Source organism: Panthera leo, chromosome B3 (assembly GCF_018350215.1).
Source record: "Panthera leo isolate Ple1 chromosome B3, P.leo_Ple1_pat1.1, whole genome shotgun sequence".
NCBI lineage: Eukaryota > Metazoa > Chordata > Mammalia > Carnivora > Felidae > Panthera > Panthera leo.
The window spans coordinates 5192479-5216787 of NC_056684.1; the positions used below are offsets into that span (position 1 = coordinate 5192479).

The 24309-nt window shown below is 41.0% G+C and overlaps 1 protein-coding gene and 1 pseudogene across 1 annotated transcript in view; one reads left to right on the forward strand and one right to left on the reverse strand.

Annotated features, from left to right (window-relative positions):
• Nucleotides 1–402: 402 nt before the first annotated feature.
• On the reverse strand, nucleotides 403–758 carry LOC122221110 (annotated as a pseudogene).
• A 2537-nt stretch (nucleotides 759–3295) lies between these two features.
• Nucleotides 3296–24309, forward strand: part of BLM (BLM RecQ like helicase) — an 87960-nt gene continuing 66946 nt past the window's right edge. Inside the window, exon 1 of the mRNA XM_042940934.1 lies at nucleotides 3296–3391. The gene's annotated coding sequence lies outside the window, so the exon portion shown is untranslated. The remainder of the gene's footprint in view (nucleotides 3392–24309) is intronic.

Genomic DNA, 24309 nt, shown 5'->3' on the forward strand with positions numbered 1-24309 from the left:
CTTCTTATACCCTCTGCCCCAAACCCTGGTAACCACTACTTTACTTTCTGCCTCCGAATTCTGGGTACCTGATGTTAGTGGAATCACACAGTAATTGTCCTTCTGTGCCTGGCTTATTTTATTTAGTGTAATTTCTTCAAGGTTCATATTGTTACATGTGTCAGAATTTCATCCCTTTTTAAGACTGAATAATATTCCATTGCCTATAGATATCATATTTGTTTATCCACTCATCTGCCAATAGATGTGGTTTTTTGGCTATTGTCAATAACACTGCTATGAGCATTGGTGTACAAATGTCATTCTCCACATAACCAAAAAGAGCTTTCTAAAATCTGTTTAAGTTACTTGTGTTTTGTTTTGTTTTGTTGCAGTTTTATACCTTTATTTGACAATCAGCGATTAGCTCCCATCCACATTACTGGTCTGTGGATTTTTGAAAGTGGTGACAGGTACATAGGCAACTAACGTATAGAGCTGTATTGGTGAATCTTCCTCCTCGTTATGTTTTCTAGCCTACCGCACACGGATACGGTGTGGAACATTCCTTACACCTTTCAGCCCAGAAAGTTTCCATCTGGAGTTTCCATCTCCCTCCTGGAAAATTTCTGGATCTCTTTGAGTACCCGAGGGGCACGCTTCTTGAACTCCACTCCATGGATGTGCTCGTGAATGTTGATGATGTGTTCTCTGGTCAGTACCTCAGTGATGGCAGAATGGCCCGTCTCCTTCTCACCACCCTGCTATGCAGGAGCCATTCTGCTGGGCCCAGGGTTGGAAAGGAACTATCCCAAGTTACTCTTCTCCTGAAAACCTTCTATAGTAAGTTAAACAACAAGGAGATACCATTAAACATCCTGCAGAATGGCTAAAATGAAAAGGATTGGCGATTTCAATGTTGATGAAGATAGAGATAATGGGACACTTACACGGTGTTAGTGGTAGTATAAAATGATACACCCGCTTTGGAAACATGACTGTTTCTACCAAAGGTAAATATACGCTTACCCCTATGGCCCAGAAACCCTATTCCTAGATACTGTTTACCCCCCAAGAAGAAGTGATGCATACGATCACAAAAGACTTATGTAAAAACGTCCACAGCAGTTTTATTTATGATAGCCAAAGGGAAAAAACTCAAATGTCCATCATTAGATGAATGGATAAATAAATTGTAGCATGCTCATACAATTGCATACTGTTGATAAAAGAATGGTTTTTAAAATCAAGTATAATCATGACTCTTATAAAGACATAAAATAAACACATGTCAAAGGTTTTATTTAACTCATTAATGAATGAGATCCAGAAAGATAGTACAAAGGAAAATTCAAAGTACCACACATATATACTATAGAGAAATAATGAAATACTTTACAAATAGATGCAAAACTGGCAGAACTGATCAAATTGACAATAATTAAATGCGTTCCTCTGGACACAATTTGCATTTCTATAGACAAGAACCTGTCTTTAAAACAATTTAGAGATGTTCTTTACCTCGAAGACAATGAAAGGCATAGAGCCTACATGGGATCAGATACCCCTGAGGGTGTGCTAGACAACACCTTATTTTTCACTGGACAAAAAGGATTTTGGGGGCCATTAAACAGTTTTCACAAAATTAGTAATAAAAGAGAATGAGTCTCTGGTACATACAATATAAATAAAGCTCACAGATACTATGTTGAGAAAAAAAAAAAAAAAAGCAGTTAACAGAAGAATATATGCTGTGTAAGACCAGGTTGCTGCTGGGGGGAGAGCGAGCTGGGAAGCTCCACAAGGGAATCTTACCAGGTGCTGGAAATGGTACATACCTTGATCTGGGTGGTGGAGATCCATACATACACACGTATATGTAAAATCATTGATTTCACTTAATATTATGGCACCAGGCTCTCCCCTATCCCACTTGTCGCCACATCCAACAATTGCCACTTACCTTTAGGGTGAAGTCCAAACCGAGATCTGGTCCGTTTCCTCTCGCGTATCATCTCTCCATATTGCTCACTTCCCTGCCATTTCCTCAAAGGTACCTTATTGTCGTCTTTCCAGTTTCCTGGCCTTTGCTTCCAAATCATACCTCTTACTCATCTCTCAGAATCCCACCTAAAGCTGCCACTCTGTGGATGTGTCCTTCCTAGGTACTCCCATAATCACTATTCCTATCGCTTTTGTCATCAATGTGCAAGTGTCCGCCTCCTTCACCGACGTCTACATCTAACATCCTGTGCGCTCCATGAGAAAGTTCTCAAGAGCTTAGCACAATGACTGGCACTAGGGAAGGCAGAAATGTGAAGGACAATGAAGAAAAAAGCTAAAGGAGAATTCAGGCAGTGTGTGGCCCAGGCAATTTCAGCTGGGTTTCACACCTCATTGAGTTCTGAGAGGACCCGATCATTCTGGGTAGTACCCTCCTTTTGAGTCTAAGTGTACTCAGCTTTCTCTTTTGGTAGATTTTTCATACCTTGTACCTTGTCTCCATCTTGCTTCCTATTTGGCCATTTGGCTATTAAAAACCTGCTTTTGCTTTTTCCTGTAGACAGTAATTTAGCAATAATGTGTTTTGTTTGACTGCAGTGTTATTTTTGTAGCATTTTAAAATCGGCGGATTTCACACATAAACACGTTTTCAATTTTTATTAGGAGAGAAGGAAAGTAAGGAAGGGAGGAAAAGTAGAGAGGGAAGCGGAAGGGTGGGAGGAAAAGAAGGAAGGGAAGGAAATTAAAAAAAAAAAAGATCTGGCATCACAGAGCCCACAGTCGCGCGTGTCAACAATCAACTGGAACAGCAGCATGGCTTCTCACTCAGGTACCTCACCTGTCCACCGAGGCATCCGAGTTTGAGATCCCTTTCCCCGTCAATGACAATTTACAGTCGCTCACGTATTGGGGCAGAGGCCAGCTCTACAAGGGGGTGGAGAGCAGAATCCCCCCAAGTCTCACAGAGACAGCGGATAAGAGCCAAAGAGGCAGGGGTGCAGAGCTTTGACCTGGCCTGTGGGAACTGCCTAGTCTCAGGCTCCTCTCAGTTCCGGGGTTTTTCACCCCAGCTCGCTTCTAGGCGCCTGTCTTCTTTAAAGCCTCCCCCGAGGCTAAGAAACACAAGGACAACAAAGATCCCGAGCGTGCCGGAAGCCCACGTTGAACCACGGTCACCTGACCTCGGATCTCAGACTCTGATTGGGCGTTGGGAACACCCCGCCCCAGCAGCCCACGGGGGCGGGGACAGGTACCACGGGGCAAGGGCACTGGTCGGTCTCCTCAGGAAGCAACCAATCGGAATCGGCCGGCTTCCGGCGCGAAGTGAGCTGGCGCGCGGCGCGGGGGCTGCGGCGGCGGCGCGGGGAGTTTGGACCGGGGTTCCGCCCGCTGCGGGCCTGCCGGAGAGGTGAGTGCGGCGCGCTTGAACTTGACAGGACTGCGGGCCCGGCACCGCCCAGCCCAGCCCCGCTCCCGGCGACCCGGCCCGGGGCCGGAGAGGAAGGTTCTCCGTTGCCCGTCCCGGTTGGGCGAGGCCCGCGGAGCCCTCTGTCGCGGCCCGTAGCCCGAGAGAACGCGAGAAAAAGCACGCGTGTTCCCAGATGGGGAAACAGGCCCCGGGGGTGGGGCCGGGATCGCCCCCGGTGTCGGTGGAAGAGCCGGCCTGGCACCCATTGTGTTGTTGTTGGTGTACTCCGGTACCTACCACAGGGCCAGGCACACTGCAGTCTGTGGATGATACCAGCCCAGACCTCTGGCACTTCCCCCATCTCCCCGGTGAAGACCGAAACTGTACTTTTTCTCGAGCTTTCCACGGTCGCGAGCCGGGCTACTGTATTTTGGGCGTACTGTGTGCCACGTGCCTGGGACCCATTTGCTTACAATCGTAGCCCCACAATACCTCCGCAGAGGGAGGTGGTTAAGGACACAGACCGCATCACTTTTCCTGGCTTCGAATCCGGGCTCTTCCACCTACTAGCTCTGTGATTGTCCACTCGTCATTTAAACTAAGTGCCTCGGTTTCCTTCTGTCGTGTAGGGGAAATCATGTCTTCTGCACCCTGCAGGTTTTGTTAGGATTAAGTGGCTTAATATATGCAATAAATGCTCCAAAGGGGACTTGCTACATGGTAAGGGTTCTATTATCACCATCACCCGGAGAAGTAGGTAAAATTGTCCTCATTTTTGACAGGGAGAATCTAAAGCACAAAGAGCTTGTCCCTGTGTGGAAGGAGCTGCCTGACTCCCAGGCATCTGCCACAACACCAGGCTTCCTCTCATAGTCCTCACCTGCCCTCAGGTTACTCAGAACTTTGGGCACCTATTGGCCTGAGATGGAGCAGGCACCTGACAGCTCCTGGTGCCACCAATGTAGATAAGTAGCGTTCCTGTGCCCCTGTCAAGGTTAAGGGACAGTAATGGCAGAGCCTGGGTTAGAGGTCAGAAATTGGGAAAGAAGGCAGAAGTATTCCGTATGGGAAATGAAAATAGACCTAAATTGAACAAACATTTTGTTAGCTAGGCTGCTGTCAGAAAGTAGCTTATAGGGGCGCCTGGGTGGCTCAGTCAGTTAAGCGTCCAACTTCGGCTCAGGTCGCCATCAAATGATTAGTGGATTCAAGTCCCTCCTTGGGCTCTGTGCTGACAGCTCGGAGCCTGGAGCCTGCTTCGATTCTGTGTCTCTGTCTCTCTGCCCCTCCGCTCATGCTCTGTCTCTCTGTCTCTCTCCCCCCAAAATAAATAAACATCAGAAAGCAGCTTATGGTCTCCTTGGAAGAAGCGAAAATTTCTGGGTCTTGACTTCCTTTCAGTGGCAGTCGTGATGATGATAGCTACCACATACGTTCTGTATCTTTTTTTTTTTCTTAATTTTTTTTTAATGAGAGAATGATGGAGGGGCAGAGAGAGGGAGAGAGAGAGAGAGAGAGAGAGAGAATCCTAAGCAGACTCTGCACTGTCAGCGCAGAGCCCGATGTGGGGTTCAGACCCACCAACCGTGGGTTGATCATGACCTGAACCGAAATCTAGAGTCAGATGCTCAACCAACTGAGCCACCCAGGCATTTCAGCGTTCTATTTCTAATCCACTGACTGGGAAAGGTAGCTCTTGCCTTCATTTTACTGATAAACCCAGAGTTAAAAAACTGGGCAAAGCCCATAGTGTTAGATGTGTAGTAAAAGAACAACATTCAGATAAATCATATGCATCCACTTTGGGGTAGTCAGTATTATCTGTGAGGAGGGAGGGAAGAGAAGGAGATGAGTGGAGTGAATGATGGATGTGTGTGATTTTAAATACATCCAAAACGTTTTATGTCTTTGAAAGAGAAACAGGACAGAATTTAACTTCTTAAATTTGGTTGGTGAATACATGGGTGTCAACTTTTTATTGTATGTTTGAAATTTAAAATTAAAAGGAATATGTATAAAAGTTAAACATAAATATATTGTTAATACTAATTTTAACTAAGGGGTGCCTGGATGGCTCAGTCAGTTAAGCATTGACTCTTAATATCGGCCCAGGTCATGATCCCATCATTCGTGGGATCGAGCCCCAAGTCAGGCTCTGTGTTGACAGTATGAAGCCTACTTAGGATTCTGTCTCTCCCTCTCTCTGCCCGTCCCCTGCTTGCTCTCTCTCAAAATGAATAAATAAATATTTTTAAAAATACTAATTTTAACTAAATAGATATTTTAACATCAATATATATTTTTTATATTTTTATATATTTCTTTCCTTTTTTAATGTTAATTTATTTTTCAGAGAGAGTGAGCAAGAGCTGGGGAGGGCAGAGAGACGGGGACAGAGGATTCGAAGCAGGCTCTGCACTGACAGCGGAGAGCCCAGTGTCGGGCTTGACCTTGTGAACCGTGAGACCATGACCTGAGCCGAAGTTGGATGCTTAACTGAGCCACCCAGGCACCCCAATATATATTTCTCTTAAGGGAAAAAAGAATAGAACAAAGAGGTCCAAAGTAATTGCAAAATACTCTCGGGAGCTAAATGCTGAAAGCCCCAGTGGGTCCCCATTGCCCGTAGTGGGATCCCCGAGGTTTTTAAACAGTCTCCAGCCACCTGCTATGTGCCTCAGACTTGGTACAAATAGTGCATAGACTACCCTTCACATCTGCACCCTGTCTGGAAGGTTTCACCTGGGCTCCAATTCAATGTTCTTTGGAAAGCTTCTCTACGATTTTCTTGAGTTTTTCCTTCATCTGGGAAGCCATAGACTCACCCCCACCTCCTTTTTAAATTGAGGTATAGTTGAAGCACAGTGTTGCATTAGTTTCAGGTGTACGTCATAGTGAGTTGACGACTCTGTATGCTAGCTCACCACAAGCATAGCTACCATCTGTCACCACACAAGGCTGTTACAGTACCATTGACTATTGCCTAGGCTGTACCTTTCAACCCCTAGACTTAGTCATTTCATTACTGGAAGCCTGTACCTCCCACTCATCTGTTTTGCCCATTTTGCCCATGTCCCTCCCTCCTCTCTGACAGCCATGAGTTTATTCTCCGTATTTGTGTGTCTGTTTCTGTGGGAAGTCACATTTTGTGTTTGTTTGTTTTTTTAAGTCTTATTTAAGTAATCTCAACACCCAGCGTGGGGCTCGCACGCACAAGCCCGGGATCAAGAGTTGGGTGCACTTCCTACTGAGCCAGCCAGGTGCTCCAGGAAGTCCTAGACTTTTAAGAAGAAACCTTTTCTCGTGGGACTTACTTCACTAAGTTGTAATTATTTGTTGGCATGTCTGTTTCCTGCCAGCCTAGGAGCTCACTGAGGGGAGTAATTATGTCTTGCCCATCTCTGTACTCTAGTGCCTAGCACGATGCGTGGCGTTGAGTGAAAAATACAAGTTGAAGTCAATTTGTGAAAGGTCTTGGGGTTATGATGTGGACTTTGTTCTCTAGAATCACAAGGAACTATTGAGTTTTCTTTGTTTAAAAATTCCTGTATCTTAATGAAACATATTTGCAGTATCCAGGAAAATACTACAGTCATGATCGTGTCTTTAAATCGTATCAGCTATTTTCCTTTTTCATGAGTCCTTTACAAATTTTAGCTATGCAGCCTTCTTAGCTGTAAGCATAATGCACTCATGATTTAGTCTTTTGTTTTCCCAATATTAAATTATTCCATGCAGCTACTCAGTCTTCATGGTTGCCATTTACCTTATAAATTATCACAGTATTCCACTCTCCTTGATTTAATAGGTATGAAATGTTGCTTCATACTATTAATTACTAGAAAAGTTGAATGTTTCTTCCTAAGTTTATTTAATGTCTATATATTCTGGTGAACTGTGTGTTTATACTCCTGAATCATTTGTTCATGGCAACTTGGATGTTCTTTGTATGGTTTTGTTTGTTTGTTTGTTTGTTTGTTTGTTTGAGTAGGCTCCAACATGGGAGCCTCATGACCCTGAAATCAAGACCTGAGCCGAGATCAAGGGTCAGACACCGACTGAGCCACCCATGTGCCCTTCTTTGTATGTTTGTAATGTTAATCCTTTATTTGTTATTTTTGCTGATTTTTCTTTCTCAAATTTTTTGAGAAAGATACGTAATACCTTAGAAAGTACATAGTATATATAATTTAAAGAATAATTATTAAAAAATTATAAAGTTTAATTACACGTTAAAATTATGTAAACATAAAGATAATTATAAAGTTTCAATTGCACATAACCCTCAAACAGATCGAAAAATAGGTATTACTGGTACCCCAGAAGTGTGGCTCCCCTCATCGTAACTTCCTCCCCACACTAGAGACAACTACTCTGATTTTGTGGTAATTTTCTTGTCTTCGTGGTATATCCTGTGTATGCATCCATAAGTAATATAGTTCAGTCTTGCCTGGTTTTGAGATCTACAAATAGGGTGATAATTTACGTATTCTACTTTGTCTTGTTTGCTTCAACATTATGTTTGTGAGATTCTTTCATATTGTAGATACAGGTTTTTTTAATTTTTTAAATTATTTTTAGTAAAAATTTATGTGATCACTATAGAATATTCCTTTATGTGATTGTTGCTACCGTTTATCCATTCTGGAGTTTTTTTGTTTGTTTATTTTTATCCTTCCTGCTTTGATGGCATTTGGATTGGTTTCAGATTTTGGCTATTGATGTTGTTGGAAATTTCTTGTGCATATGTCCTCGGGTGCGTGTTCATGAATTTGTACACGTAACTCAGAAAACTACTGGGTCAAAGAATATGTGTACCTTTTACCTTCCTAAAGGCCAAATTGTTTTCAAAAGTGGTTGCACCTCCCTTCCACCAGTGTGTGACTTAACCATTGTCCCACATCTTTGCTAATATTTGATACTGTGTTTAAAAAAATGTTTTTTTATGTTTTTATTTTATTTTTGAGAGAGAGCGCGAGTGGGGGAGAGGCAGAGAGAGAGGGAGACGGAATCTGAAACAGGCTCCAGGCTCTGAGCTGTCACCACAGAGCCTGACGTGGGGCTCGAACTCACGAACCACGAGATCATGGCCTGAGCCAAAGTCGGAAGCTCAACCAACTGAGCCGCCCAGGTGCCCCCCATTTGATATCGTGTTTTTATTTTTGCCTCTTTAGTAGGTATATGTATAGTAGTATTTTCTTGTGGTTTCAATCCCCTAGACTATTGTGAAGTTGAGGACCTTAATTGTGTTTATGGACTGTTTCTGCATTTTAAAAGAGCCTGTTCAGGTTTTTTGTCTTTCTTTGCAACTGTCTTACAGGAATTGTTTATACGTTCCTTACACTATTTGTCAGTTGTATATATTGCAAATGTCTTCTCTGTGGCTTTTAAACACAGATTTAATAGTATGTTGGTCACCTGTTTTTAAAATATCTTTTGTTGTGAAATATGTTCTATTTCATAGAGAAAAGTGCAAAGAACACCTGTGTATGAGTTAACATCGCAGGCCTGAGACTTCTCTTTAGAAAGTCCTGCTTGCAAGATTGGTTCTTGGCTGGCGAGTGGGAACTGGGCTTTTGAAACCTCTCCTACGTCAACATGGTTGTTTTGCCCACCTGGAATTCTAACGCCTGCTTTTATTCTGAGAGTCCACGTTTTTGGTGGGCAGAGGGTGCTTCTGGGACCAGCCCCCAATAAAAACCCTAGACTTTGAGTCTCTGACACGTTTCCTGGGGCAGAAATGTTGCACGTAGCTGCGTCTTCGTTGAGAGAATGTGCCCTCGTGAGAGGAGAGAGCACAGGAAGGTGGCACCTGGATTCCCCCAGACTCTGCCTGGTGTGTCTTTTCCCCTTGCTGATCTGGCTGTGTGTCCTTAGCTGTTGGTAGGACTATGTGCTGAGTCCTGTAAGTTATTCCAGCAAATCAGCGAATGTTAGGGCGAGGTCTCTGGGGACTCCTGAAATAGCTTAATGATGTATTTATCAAAGCACATACCCCTGTACTTATGTCTCGGGTAAGAAATAGGGCATAGCTAACACCTTCAGAAGCCCTGTGTGTGCCCTGTTCATCCTCTATCCCAAAGATAATCGTTATCCTGACTTTTGTGTAATCGGTACCTTGCTTTTCTCTGTACTCAGCTGTTTCAAAAGTCTTGGTGCTGTTCCAAGCTAAATGACACATAAAAGATTCTTAAATAATTCAATTTTATTTTTTTCTTTTTTGTTAGTGCTTTTTGTATCTTATTTGAGAAATCCCTTAAAATGACAAGTTCTATTCACTTGAAAGTGACTTATATGTCTGGAGTGAAGTAGGGTGTAAATTTCCTTTCTTCCCCATGTAGATATCCAGGGTACCAGCACCAACTACCGAAAAGACTCATTTGCTAGTGTTCTGTGGTGATAAATGTCATAAATTGTTATAAATTGTGCACGGGCTTGTTTCTGGGTGCTTTATTCTCTTCCACTGGCCTTCCTGTCCTTACACCATCACCCCTATGTTTTTAAAGACTTTTTTTTGTTTGTGTTGTTAAATCTTTATATGTCTGGCAGGGCAAGCCTTGACCACAGACAGTTCTGTTTCTTTGTGAGTGCAAGTTAATTTTTAAAGAAATTTGTCCATTTCATCTAAATTTAATTTTATTGGCACATTATTCAGAATCTGTTACGACATTTTTTAAGTTTATTATTTATTTTGAGAAAGAGAGAGGAAGCACGAGGTGCGGGGCAGAGAGAGAGGGGGAGAGAGAGAATCCCAAGCAGGCTCTGCACTGTCAGTGTGGAACCCAGTGCTGGGTCAGACTCACAAATGGTGAGATCATGACCTGAACCAAAACCAAGAGCCGGCCGCTTAACCTACTGAGCCACCCAGACGCCCCTGAAAACGATGTTTTAATGTCTGTGGGGAATGTAGTTAATTTTAAGTCTCTTCTTTCACTCCTGATACTGATTTGTGTCTTTTCTCTTGTTCTTGCTAAGTGTTTTCACAGAAACACTTCTTTCTCTTTTCTCATCAGGCTTAGTTTGTTTTATATCTTCTAACTTCATTGAATAGATGCTTTCTGCTCATATTTAGCCTTCTTTTCTAACAATGAAGGCTGTACATTTCCCTGTCACTACCTCTTACGTTGCATATCACATTTTTATATGTGGACTTTCATTATTATTCAGTTCCAAATATATTCCAGTACCCACTGTGATATCTTACTTGATCCATGGTTTATTTGCAAGTATATTTACTTCCAAACATGAGATTTCTTTTTTTTTAATTTTTTAAATTTTTATTTTTTTTTAAATATTTTTAACATTTATTCATTTTTGAAAGACAGAGACAGAGCACAAGCAGGGGAGGGGCAGAGAGAGGCAGACACAGAATCCAAAGTAGGCTCCAGGCTCGAAGCTGTCAGCACAGAGCCCGATGTGGGGCTTGAACTCACAGCCGTGAGATCATGACCTGAGCCAAAGTCAGATGCTTAACCGACTGCACCACCCAGGTGCCCCTTACATTTTTTATTTTTAAAAAAATCTATGGCAAAGCAAGATCAGTACAGTAATGAAATATCTGCTTAAGTGTACATTTACATTCATAAAAATAGTTCGTATGTTAGGTCGCAAGAAAAAGGTTAGTAATTTCCATAAAGTAGAAATGTTACAAACAATCCTTACCGCTATGCAACAAAACTAGAAATTTAAAAAGAAATTTTAAAACCCATATGGAACATTAAAACCCTTTAATTGAAGAACTGTTAGATGTTGGGGCACTTGGGTGATTCAGTCAGTAAACTGTCTGACTTCAGCTCAGGTCATGATCTAAATGGTTCGTGGGTTCGAGCCCCGATTTTGGCTCTGTGCTGCCAGTGCAGAGCCCACTTCAGATCCTCTGCCCCCTTCTCTCTCTGTCCCTCACCTGCTGGCACCCTCTCTCCCTCTCTCTCTCAAAAATAAACGTTAAAAATAAATAAAGAATGAATAAAGAACTATTGGCTGGAAAGGAAATACAAATTGAAATAAAGGATTCCTGAAAACTAATGAAATGAAAACCTAACAAATAGCATTCTGTAAGATACGTATAAAGTAGTGGTTGGGGGGAAATTTATTGGCTTAAACACATTATAAACTTAGGGAAGAAAACACCTGAAGTAAATTCCAGACTTAGAAAGTTAGAATAAAAACAACAAAGTAAAACAAGAGAAAGCACAAGAGAATAGAAATAAAGATCGAAGCAGAGGTCAATGAGATGGAGAACAGAAAAACGTTTGATTGAGAAATCACAATCTTAGATCTTAGACAGTTTAACAAACCAGGTAAGCTAATGCTAATTGAAGAAAATTGGGAGAAATCACAAATACAAAATAACAAATGACAAGTGGGAAAAAATTTTTTAATGATATTAATTTGCATACTTCTGTGTTAAATGAATTTGAAAATTCAAATGAAATGGATAATTATTTAGAAAAATGCAATTTACCAAAATTGATGCCAGCAAAGATTAGAAGTTAAATAACTCAATTTTCATAGCATGTGGTTATGAAAAAACTGTCTCACTGGAAGCAGAAAAACACACTAGATGTAAATGGTTTCACAGAGAAATTCTGTTGAAAATTTTAAGAGTCCAGATAATCCCAGTGCTAAATACATTGTTTCAGAGCATAGGAAATGAAGGAAAACTTCCAAATTATTTTTTTTATTAGTTACTTTGTATTATTACAATCATCAGTTTAGTCGTCTTTAGTTGGTGAAGGGCTAAAGTGAAATAAAATTTGCCCAAAACTTTTCAGTCTTCTAAGATGTCGTTGGGTTTTGTTTTTTTAAAAACAACTTTATTGATCTACAATAAACTGCAAATATGTAAAGCATACACTTTGATCAGTTTTGCTATGAGGTACCATGACTGCAGTCAGGTTCATGAACATACTCATCTCTCCCAGAAGCTTCCTCGTGCCCCTTTGTAACGCCTCCCTCCTGCTCTCCTTCCCCTAGTTCAGAATGAAGAACTCCTATAGTTCTTAAACAAACGACAACCCAATTAAAAGTGGGCAGAGGATCTGAATGGGCATTTTGTCAGAGAAGATACACAGATGGCCAAAAAGCACATGGAAAGATGCTCACCACCGCTAATTTATTAGAGAAATGCGTGTCGAAAACACTAGATATCATCTCACACTCATTAGGATGGTTACTGTAAAAACAAAACAAAGACAACAAACAGAAAATAACAAGTGTTGGTGAGGATGTGGAGAAATGAGGATATGGAGAAATTGTGCACTGTTGGTGGAGATGTAGAATGGAACAGACACTGTGGAATGTAGTATGGCTATTCCTCAAAAAACGAAAAATAATATGGGGCGCCTGGGTGGCGCAGTCGGTTAAGCGTCCGACTTCAGCCAGGTCACGATCTCGCGGTCTGTGAGTTCGAGCCCCGCGTCAGGCTCTGGGCTGATGGCTCGGAGCCTGGAGCCTGTTTCCGATTCTGTGTCTCCCTCTCTCTCTGCCCCTCCCCCGTTCATGCTCTGTCTCTCTCTGTCCCAAAAATAAAAAAATAAAAAACGTTGAAAAAAAAAAAAAAAAAAAAAAAAAACGAAAAATAATAGAATTACTGTGTGATCTACAAATTCCACTTCTGGGTATATACCCAAAAGAATTGAAAGCAGGGTTTCAGAGATACTCGTACACACGTGTTCACAGCATCATTATTCACAATAGCCAAAAAGTGGAAGCAACCCAGATGTCTGTGGACAGAAGAGTGGATGGGCAAAATCTGTGAGATCCATACAATGGAATATCATTGAGCTTTAAAAAAGGAAGGAAATTCTGTCACATGCTACAGCGTGAATAATCCTTGAAGACCATATGCTGAGAAACAAACCAGTCACAAAAAGACAAACACTGTATGGTTCCACTAACATAATCAAATGGAAACAGAAAGAATGGTGATGATCGGGGACTGGGGGAGGGGGAGGGAGAGAATTATTATTTAACAGGGATAGAAGCTCAGTTTTGCAAGATGAAAAAGTTCTGGCAGTTGGTTGCACGACAGCGTGAACGCACTTTATACCACTGAACTGCACGCTTAAAGATGATTAAGATGGTAAATTTTACATTATGTGTATTTTAGCGCTTTTGAAAATAAAGAAGAGGGGCGCCTGGGTGGCTCAGTCAGTTAAGCATCCGACTTCAGCTCAGGTCATGATCTCACGGTTGGTGGGTTTAAGCCCCGTGTCCGGCTCTGTGCTGACAGCTAGGAGCCTGGAGCCTGCTTCGGATTCTGTGTCCCCCTCTCTCTCTGCCCCTCCCTCCCTTCCACTCTGTCTCTCTCTCTCTCTCTCTCTCAAAAATAAACAAACATTAAAACAATTAAAAAATAAATTAAAAAATAAAAATAAAAAAGAGTGCACGAGCCAGCTTGAAGGAGCTCACTACTCCTAATCAAGTACAAAACCATTTGAGCATGAAAATAATGACAGCAATAGATTACAACCCACCAAATACATGAGGAATCAATCCTTACTGATAAAAAGCGAATAGGGGAAAAGGGAAAGTTCTTTCCAGTAGCATGCCAGCTACAAGAGTGATGGATGGGGTTATGAAAACCATCATTATACGGCCATACTGTTTACAGTCATACTATTATTTCTTCAGTCATGAGTCATTAGCGGATACTAAAACAGTTACTTTTTTCCAATTATCTTTTTATTATTGATTTCTGGCATAACTACATTTGGTTGGAGAACATGTGACTTTAATCCATTGAAATAGTTGGGACTTGCCTTATGGCCTAGTTCGTGGTCAGCTTGTGTAAGTGTCTGTTCTTGAAAAGAATGTACATCTTGTAGTTGCAAAGGTGGCGTTATTCAAGTCTTCTGGGTGGTTCCTGATTTTTGTAGTTGCTTGTTTTATCCATTACTGAGAGCTAATTTTAAATCTAGAATTATAGTCTGTTTCCTGTCATTCTATCAGTTTTGCTTCACGTGTCTTGCAGTTACTTTATGGGCCATACAAATTTAAAGTTGTCATATCTTTCTGGTGAATTGAATTCTTTGTCATTATAACAGTGGCCTGTTTATCTCTGGTAAGGCTTTCTGTCTTAAAATCTGTTTTGTCTGCTACTAATATAAAAACCTTAGCTGTCTTCTGGTGAGTTTTCACGTGTTTTTAATCTTCTTACTCACTTTTGAGAGACAGAGCACGAGTGGAGGAGGGGCAGAGAGAGAGAGGGAGACACGGAATCCGAAGCAGGCTCCAGGCTCTGAGCTGTCAGCTCAGAGCCTGAAGTGGGGCTCGAATCCACAAACTGTGAGATCATGACCTGATCCGAAGTTTAACCCTCAATCGATTGAGCCACCCAGATGCTCCTTATCTTTTTACTTTTAACCTCTCTATACAACCCAGTGTTTTGGACATGTTTCTAACAAACAGCAAATACAGTAGTTAGATCTCATTTTTTAAGTTCGGATTGATAAACTTTTTAGCCAAAGTAATTGTTCAGTTTATATTTATTGTAATCAACAGAAATTTTGACTTAAATCTACTACCTTCTTTTGTACTTTGTATTTTTTTCCCTTTCTTTCCTTTTTAATAGCTTCCTTTTAAGTGAGTTTTTTTTTTAGATCATTTCATTTTTCCCTTCTAGATTTTAAGGTGCATGCTCTGTTTTTATACTTCAGTGGTTACCTAGAAAGCACAGCGTGCGTATCTGTCCTCTCAAGTCGGCAATTAATCAGCACCTCCCACCCCTCATAACACAGAGGCCTTGGAGCATATTAAATCTCTTTACCTCACTTATGTGTCATTACCTTCGGGTATTGTAACTGTTTGGTTTTTTAGCCCTGTTGCTTTGTGCAGTCAAAGTTTGTTTAGAGTTAGCCACATATTTCACCACCTCCTTGATTCTTTCAGTCCAGCCGTCGTCATCTGAGAACTTACATCTAGGCTCACTTTTCAACTACCTTAAATATTAAATACATCCTTCAGAATCTCATTTAATGAGACTCACTGGTGGCAGACTTGGTTTTGATTATTTGAAAATGTTTTTATTTCATCTTGATTTTTTTTAATAACAAGTTTGACTTGTAATTCACGTAGTCCGAAATTAACCCATTTAAAGAGTACAACTCAGTGGCTCTTATTATATTCCTAGATTTGTGCAGCCATCGTCACGGTTGATTTTAGAACATTGCCATCAGCCCAAAGAGGACCTCCACACCCCTTGCTGTCACCCCCCAATCTGCTCACCACCACCCTCCCCCTCCTCCCCCCAGGTAGTTACTAATCCACTTTCTTTATACAGATGTGCTTATTTCGGGCATTTCATATACATAGAATCGTACCATGTGTGGTTTTTTGTGTCTGGCTTCTTTCACTCGGCTAGTACTTCAAGGTTCGTCATTATCGTAGCATTTATCAGTATTGAATATGTATTTTCAGTTCTTTTGAGTATATGTCGAGGAGTGAAATGGCTGGTTACTCTGTGTTTAATCTTTTAAAGTGCTGCCAGACTTTTCCAATGCAGCTGCACCATTTTATATTCTCAACAACAGCGTATGAAGATTCCAGTTTCTCTGCATCCTCACCAACACTTACTATCTGTTGCTTTTGTTACAGGCAGTTTTAAAAGTAACAGCTTTATTGAGATGTAATTCATATATCACAAGATTCATCCTTTTAAAGTATACAATTCAGTCTCAATTTTTGAAGGACGTTTTTGCTGGGAAAAGAGTTCTAGGTTATTTTCTATCAGCACGTTGAAAATAACATTCTGCCATCTTCTGATTTTCATTTTTGAAGAGAAATCAATTTTCTATCCAAATGTTGCACAATGATGTATTTCGGTGTGGATTTCTTTTTATCTATCCTGCTCAGAATTTGTTTGCTTTCTTGAATCTGAAGATTCGTCTTTCATTATGGAAACACCCAGCGGTTATCTTTTCAGGTATTAATTCTGACCCAGTTTCTCCTCTCTTTCTGGAACTAGATTTCTGTTTAGATTTCTGTAATACTTTCTTACCGTACCTTCATGTCTTCTTACTTCTCGTATTTTCCACCTCTTTTTTCTTTAAGTTTGTTTGTTTGCTTATTTTTGAGAGAGAAAGTGAGTGATGGAGGGGCAGAGAGAGGAGAGAGAGAATCCCAAGCAGGCCTTGCCCTGTCGGCACAGAGTCCGACAAAGTGTCAGGTCATCACCTGAGCCGAAATCAAGAGTCGGACGCTCAACTGACTGAGCCACCCAGGCCCGCATCCACCTGTTTTCTTTCTCTCTCTGTGTGTATCCATTTGTTAAGTCGACAACTTACTGTGAGGGATCTTAGATTTTGCCCTACTTTTAAACTAGCAAGCTAGCCTGCTACAGTTTTTTTTATACACACATACGTTCGCCTTTATGTATGTACTGACAGAACACAAGACCGGAGACACAGATGGTTTATTACAGCAACAACAGCCCGCGATGTCTTGCATCAGTTCCCCGCGCCCTAAATCCCACGAGGTGAGGTGATAGGGGCTAGATGATACTAGTGCATACAGTCCAGCGCATCCCAGCAAAAGGAACACCAAAACTTAGAGACTCTGGGCATTTAAGGGTTGCTGGCACACCTGCACATCCTCCCTCCAGAGAGATTGCTCCTTACCCTAGGATGTGGGCGCATCTCTCCCGGATGGGATGGGGAAGGTGCCTCAAGGTTTATTACCCTGAAATGTAAGGAAATGTCTCCAGGGAGAGGAAGGAGAGGGCTTTGTCTTTGTTACTGTGGCATGTCGCTGGGGAAATATGACTCTAGATCTCTCTGGAGGGATATGCCGTCTCTAGCTGCCAAAGACTTAACATGTCCTTTGCTCAAAAGACTTGGACCATGTAGGAATGTGAGAAATCCCTGGAAACAGATCCTGGACACGTTCTTCTGATTTTCCCTCCCGTTTTCTAAGTACCCCTTCAGTTGTGTGTAACGTGCTGGTAAATCCATTCACTGAATTCTTCTTTTTGGTTATTGCACTTTTCATTTTTAGAAGTTCTCTTGGCAAGGTCATTTTTATAGTTTTCTGGTTACTGCAGATAATTCCAAGCTTGTCTTTGATTTTTCTAAGCACAGTAAGTTTAATTGCTTTATATACTTTTATGCCCAATACTGTTTGGCTTTCTTAGTACAACTAATTCTTCTTCCTGGTGCCTCGTTTCCTTGTGTGCTTGGCTGTTTTTTGTCTGTGTTTGCTACATATTGTCTTGAAAAATTATTTGTGGGAATTACTTAAGGCCTAAGGTAAAGGTACGTTCTTCCGGAGACATTTTTGCATTTGTTTCTGCTTTGCTTTAGGATGCTTTGGCATTAGGATTGCTTTACTCTAAATTCATGACTCAAAGTTTTATAAAATTATTCAGATGTAAAAATTGATTTGAAAATATTCTCGGGCTTGTGGGTTCAGGGTCTCTCCCTCTCAGTCCTTCAACAACTGGTGACTTTCCTTCACTTACAGATACCAGCGATAGAAATGGCATTTAATTTTACTTTACCCCTTTGGGGTGCTGGTTTTATAGCAGAACATTTCCCACCCTGGTTAGGCCTTAACTCGGACTTTGTCCATCTTTTCACTCCAAGGCTGTCAAAACTGATGTCTCGATTCTCGGAATTAGACAACCGTCTTAGGATAAAAGCAATTTCAGGGCTTTCCGTAACTCTCTGATTGCTCGCTTTCGTTTACATTTTGGCCTGATAATTTTTTTAACTTCTTATCAGAGATTTGATGTATTTAATAAGTCCTTTTTTTACTCAACAATAATCTAGAGCAACTCTCAAACTTCTTTTATAAAGGGCCAGGTAGCAAATATTTTAGGCTTTGCAGACTAGATAGTCTTTTGTGATAACTACCCAGCTGTGGTGCTAAAGCATCCATAGGTAGTATGTGAACAAATAAGCATGGTTGTGTTTCACTAAAATGTTTTTTACAAAAACCGGCTGCAGGCCAGATTTGGCCCGTGAGTCATAGTTTGCCAGCTCCAGATCTAGAGTCTATTGCTTACTGAACATCCCAGTAACACTTGTTAAATACTGAATACTTTCCCTGTTTTGTTGTGTTTCTTTCATCACACATTAAACATGTTTTAGAGACTAGATTTTCCTGTATTTCTTTTTTTTTTTTTTTTTTAAGTTTATTTTGAGAAGAGGGGGGAGAGAAGGAGAGCATGTGGGGGAGGGACAGAGAGAGAGGGGGAGAGAGAATCTCAAGCAGGCTCCACACCCTCAGCGCAGAGCCCGACCTGGGGCTTGATCCCATGAACCCTGAGATCACCTGAGCCAAAACGAAGAGTTGGACACTTAACCAACTAAGCCACCCAGGCACCCTTATTTTTCTTTTTTAAAGATGAGTACCATGACATTTAAATGACTGTTACATTTAATATGATTGTATTTCTAATGCTAGTTACAACCCCAGTGTTACTTAATATTCTTGTCTTGTGCTTTTGTCAGATGAACTTTAGAAGCATTTTTGTTGAGTTTTGTGAAGTATTCTGTGGTGTTTTAATTGGAATTTTGTTAAACTCATGAATTAATTTATGAAAAATTGTTATCTTAATGATGTTTAAACCTTTTCATTGAAGAACATGAAATATTTCTCTATTTTTCTAAATTTTTCTTTTTTTCTCCCAGTAATATTTGGTCATTTTCTTTATATCATGAAGATATATGTCTTTTGCTAGGTTAATTGGTAGTTTAATACTTCTCATTGCTATTGTTAACTGAATGCTTTTTTAAAAATTGTATTTTCGGGTTAGTTATTACCACTACATGAGAATGCATCTGACTTCTGTGGATTTATATTTATCTTTTATTTAACCATTTTGCTGAAGTTTTAATTATCTATTGTTATGACTGATTTTCTTTGGATTGTGTTGGTATATAATCATATTGTCTGCATGTAATGATATTTTCATCTGTTCTTTTCTAGTATTTCCTTTTTGAATAATTTTGAATTGGCAAAAATGTCCACTATGAGAGTGAAAATAGGAGAACAGCCTTGTTTTTTGCCCCTATTTTTTCATGGATTCACCCCTATTGTAAAATACAAGATAATACAGTGGGTCTCAATTTTAACTTCTTTTTTTTTTTTTTTTTGTCTTTTGTCTTTTTTTTTTTTTTTTTTAAGTGGGCTTCATGCCCAGCACAGAGCCCAATGTGCAGCTTGAACTCACAACCCTGAGATCAAGACCTGAGCTGAGATCGAGTTGGATGCTTAACTGACTGAGCCACCCAGGTCCCCTTTGACTTTAACTTTAATTCTGTGTTTTAATGTCTCAGAAGTGGTTTGAGTTTTATCAAATGGCTTTTCAAAAATGTACTAATAGTACATACTGTATGATTCTCTATATGTGAATTAGGCAAAGCTAATCATTGGTGATACAGTCAGATAGTGGTTACATCTGGCATATATTAACTGGGAGAAGGAACAAGAAAGCATATTGTGTTAGAAATGTTCTGTACTGTGATTTGAGTGTTGCTTTTATAGGCAAATATATAAGTAAAACCATATTGAGATGTTTAAGATCAGTGCACTTTACTGCATGTATGTTTTACCCCAATAGGTATTTTTAAAATCTGTTGATCTGATCATACTGATTGAAAAAAAATTTTTTTTCTGTTTATTTTTGAGAGAGAGAGTGGGCATGTGTGCTCGCACGCAGGAGAGGGGCAGAGAGAAAGGGAGATAGGGGACCTGAAGCAGGCTGTGTGCTGACAGCAGGGAGCCCAATGTGGGGCTCAAACTCAAAACCGCCAGATGATGATCTGAGCCAAAGTCAGGTGCCTACCTGACTGAGCCATCCAGGTGCCCCTGATCACACTGATTTTTATTGATTAAACTGTTAAAATGATATATCGTTAATTTAAATACATTTTTACTATTGATTTTAAAAAGAGAGACCATTAAAAACCCGTGTAATAAAAACAGTGATACAGAAGATCTTTGGGCAAATGGACCCAGCAACCACCTGATACCCAGTAATTAATAAATTTTGCTTCTTGTGGGATACAGTGGGATTACAAGTTTTGACAGCTCTGCTTTTCTTAGGTAAGTCATACGGAGCTATGCCTCTTCCCAGAAGAAACTATGTATGGCAATAAATGGAAGAAAACACACTTTTACAAGATCCTAGTCAAAAGTCTCTCTCTGTCTAGAAATTGTGTTTGCTTGATGTTTGATTTGATTACAGGAGAGAGGTGTTACTTTCCCCTGGTGCCCCATCGAGGTGACCTTGAGGTTCATAAGGTTATGATTGGCTCCCGCTCTTGCCCTAGAAGGTAGCTTAGCCTTTGAACAGTAACCACATGGAGCTCACCCCCGAAACCTCCACTTCTAGCGGAAGACAGGAAGCAGTGCAAGACATACCTGAATGTTAGTTGGCGCTGAATTTCTTAAGAGCGGTCTTTTTGGCCGTCTGTCCCCCGGTCCTGAAATAGCCATCTCAAGACAACAAAAAGAATAAAAGGAAGACTTGACCTAGAGAAAAGGTAGTACGGATTTTGATAGATCCCAAAATAGCAATAGTCTATTTTGATCCCAAAATGAGCAATAGTCTCATTTATTTGAAAGAAGAGGAATTCTGCCTTTAAAAAAAGAAAGAAAGAGAACTTTGCTTCCTTTGTCCTATGTCTTGCTGTTTTCCTGCAGTCTCTTTTTAACCTTTTGTTGTAATAACTGCGTGTCGCAATAACAATGCTTTTCCTGCTAGTGTTACTAGGACGTTGTCTGACGGACCTGGTTAACTCAGATCATGTGCTCCTTCCACTAACTTCTTACATTTTTGTTTTTGTTGGTTTTTAAATGCTGGAAAAAGTTAACAGTTTATTATAATTTCTTTTATTTAACAACCGAGGAAGTTCGTGGCCACCAGCAGTTCCAGTGCAATTTCAGGGGTGGGGAGAGTTCAGGCGTCTCTGTTGGAGCTGTGAGTGTAGCGAACCGTGTAGGTGAGATCCGCATGTACTTTTGATAGCGCCGGTGGAGGGATCCCTCCGAAATTGACTTCATTAGCCTCCCGCGCAGCAGACTGTCCTGGGCCACGCAAAGAGGCTTTTATTGTTCCAGGTGTTAGGGTAAGTCCACGACCGTCCAAAGATAGCAGCTTGGCACGTGATGTCAGGGCCTTAAAGGACATCGTCAGTTTTCTCTTCTCCATCCGTTAAGGGTTCTTTAAAAAAAATTTTTTTTTTTTAACGTTTATTTATTTTTGGGACAGAGAGAGACAGAGCATGAACAGGGGAGGGGCAGAGAGAGAGGGAGACACAGAATCGGAAGCAGGCTCCAGGCTCTGAGCCATCAGCCCAGAGCCTGACGCGGGGCTCGAACTCACGGACTGTGAGATCGTGACCTGAGCTGAAGTCAGATGTTTAACCGACTGAGCCACCCAGGCGCCCCTCCATCCATTAAGGGTTCTTAGGAAATTCTGCTTCAAATCCACAGAGATGTTAGTAGCTTCCTGGTGAGGCCGGGGCGTAGAATCTGCTGCCCGCTTCCATCTACCTAAGCTTTTGTTTTTAAAATCAGTGTTGCTATTTGTACGTTTCTTAACAGCCAGTTTTGAAGGTAAGGCTTCAATCTTACAATGTTCAAACCAAAAAGGTATTTCTCCTGTCACATGTGAATGAAAGTTGCTTGGGTCTTGTATGCTGAGGATCTTATAAATGCCGTGTCCCTCAAATAGTCGGAAGTAATTCTGTTTATTACTACAAATGTGATACTTTTTTTCTAAGCTACTTGTAGAATTTTTTAAAAAAATTTTCCTTGTGGAGGCGCCTGGATGGCTCAGTCAGTAGAATGTGCAGCTCTTGATCTCGGGGTCATGAGTTTGAGCTCCACATTGGAGGTAAAGCGTACTTAAAAAACGATAATAATAAAATCTTTTAAATAAAAATGTTCCTTGCAGTTTAATGCCCTTAGACTACTTCTTAGTATCATGACCTGTTTGTTAAATAAAGGCCCTTTCAGTTTCTGGCCTAAACTATTTTTGTTTATTCAAGACACTGTTCAGATGGGACTCTTAATCCTTTATTCTTTGCCATTGGTTTCTTTTTTTTTTTTTTTTTTTTTAATTTTTTTTTCAACGTTTTTTATTTATTTTTGGGACAGAGAGAGACAGAGCATGAACGGGGGAGGGGCAGAGAGAGAGGGAGACACAGAATCGGAAACAGGCTCCAGGCTCCGAGCCATCAGCCCAGAGCCTGATGCGGGGCTCGAACTCACAGACCGCGAGATCGTGACCTGGCTGAAGTCGGACGCTTAACCGACTGCGCCACCCAGGCGCCCCTGCCATTGGTTTCTTTTAATTCAAAAGACTTTAAGTCTCATTTGCTGGGTGTATGTTTTGTATTCCAGCACTGGATTGTTATCATCCTCTTCCTTCTTTTCACTGATTTATTTATTCTGTCTGTGCATGGATATGGTCTTCTGGTTTATTATGTTTCATTCGGTAAATTTTTTTGCACTGTTGAATTAGTGTTTTGTTTATTGCAATGGCTTAAGGATAACTTCCCCCCTTAAGTAAGAGAAAATTGTGATCATTTTCCAAATTATACTTGTGATTCCTGTGGTGGTCTAATTCGGAGAGTTACTTTAAAGTTTTCTGGGCTCATTGCTTTGTTCCTCTCCTTCAGTATTGTAGAGCCTTTCGCTGGTCTCTAGTTTCAGTTTATTCTCCTCCTTTAATTTTATACCACCGATACTTGCTGTTGTTGGTAAATAATTTTGTGTGTGTCAGACAACTTAACGATGTTTTAATGGAGTGTACAAAGGAGACCCCTTTTTGCTTCTCACCGTTCGCCGTCTTCGAAGTGTTCTCACTGAAGGATTTGGAGCAGAAAATTGTGTACTTGCTACCATGCTTTGGAGTATGTCTTTGGCTAAAGGTTGCTACCCTGTAGCAATAACCAGAGTCATGTAGCTTAAAAGTAGGGGCCTCTGGGTGGCTTAGTCAGTTGAGTGTCCGACTCTTGATTTTGGCTTAGGTTCGTGGGATCGAGCCCCGCGTCCAGCTCTGTGCTTACATCCCGGGATTCTCTCTTACTGCTTGGGATTCTCTCTCTGCTCCTCCTCCACTTGTACTTGCATGCGCACACGTGCGCTCTCTCTCTCAAAAGAAATAAATAATAAAACATTAAAAAAACTAGAAGTAGAGAATAGCCCAGGGTTAAGGCTGCCTGCGTGCCAACTATAAATCCATAATGTTATCACTACAGTTATGAAATATTTCATCAAAATTTGTACTATCAAGATGGCTATATACACATATCATCATGCTGCGGAGTAATGTTAGAAATCTCTATTAGAATACCATGGCTGGTTTTGGAGCACCTGGGGGGCTCAGTCGGTTGAGCGTCCGACTTCAGCTTGGGTCATGACCTCACGGTCCGTGAGCTCGAGTCCCACATTGGGCTCTGCTGACAGCTCAGGGCCTGGAGCCTGCTTCAGATTCTGTGTCTCCCACTCTCTCTGCCCCTCCCCTGCTCATGCTCTGCCTCTCTCTGTCTCAAAAATAAATAAAAACATTTAAAAAAATTAAAAAAAAAAAAAGAATACCATGGCTGGTTTTGATCCAAAAATAAGTAAGACATGGAAAATTCATAGAAGGATGCGATAGAAACTATGAAAACTTAGAAGGAATAGAGGACAAGGTTAAGTAAATGATACTATGGACCATTTTGTTCTTAGTGTCTTAAGGCTGGAGGTCTGTGTGCCTCTGCCCCCCACATCAGCTGCTGAGGTTGAAATTCTGAGAGGCAGCAGTGTGACTTCAGTCTTTCTCATTTAGACTGTGAAAGACTTCCACGTTGGACGGACCTTGGAGAGAGCATATTTAAGCAAAATACTAAGCCTTTTAAACTAGATGCAAAATGGGGAGGTGCCAGGATGCCTGGCTGGCTCAGTCAGAGGAGCATGTGACT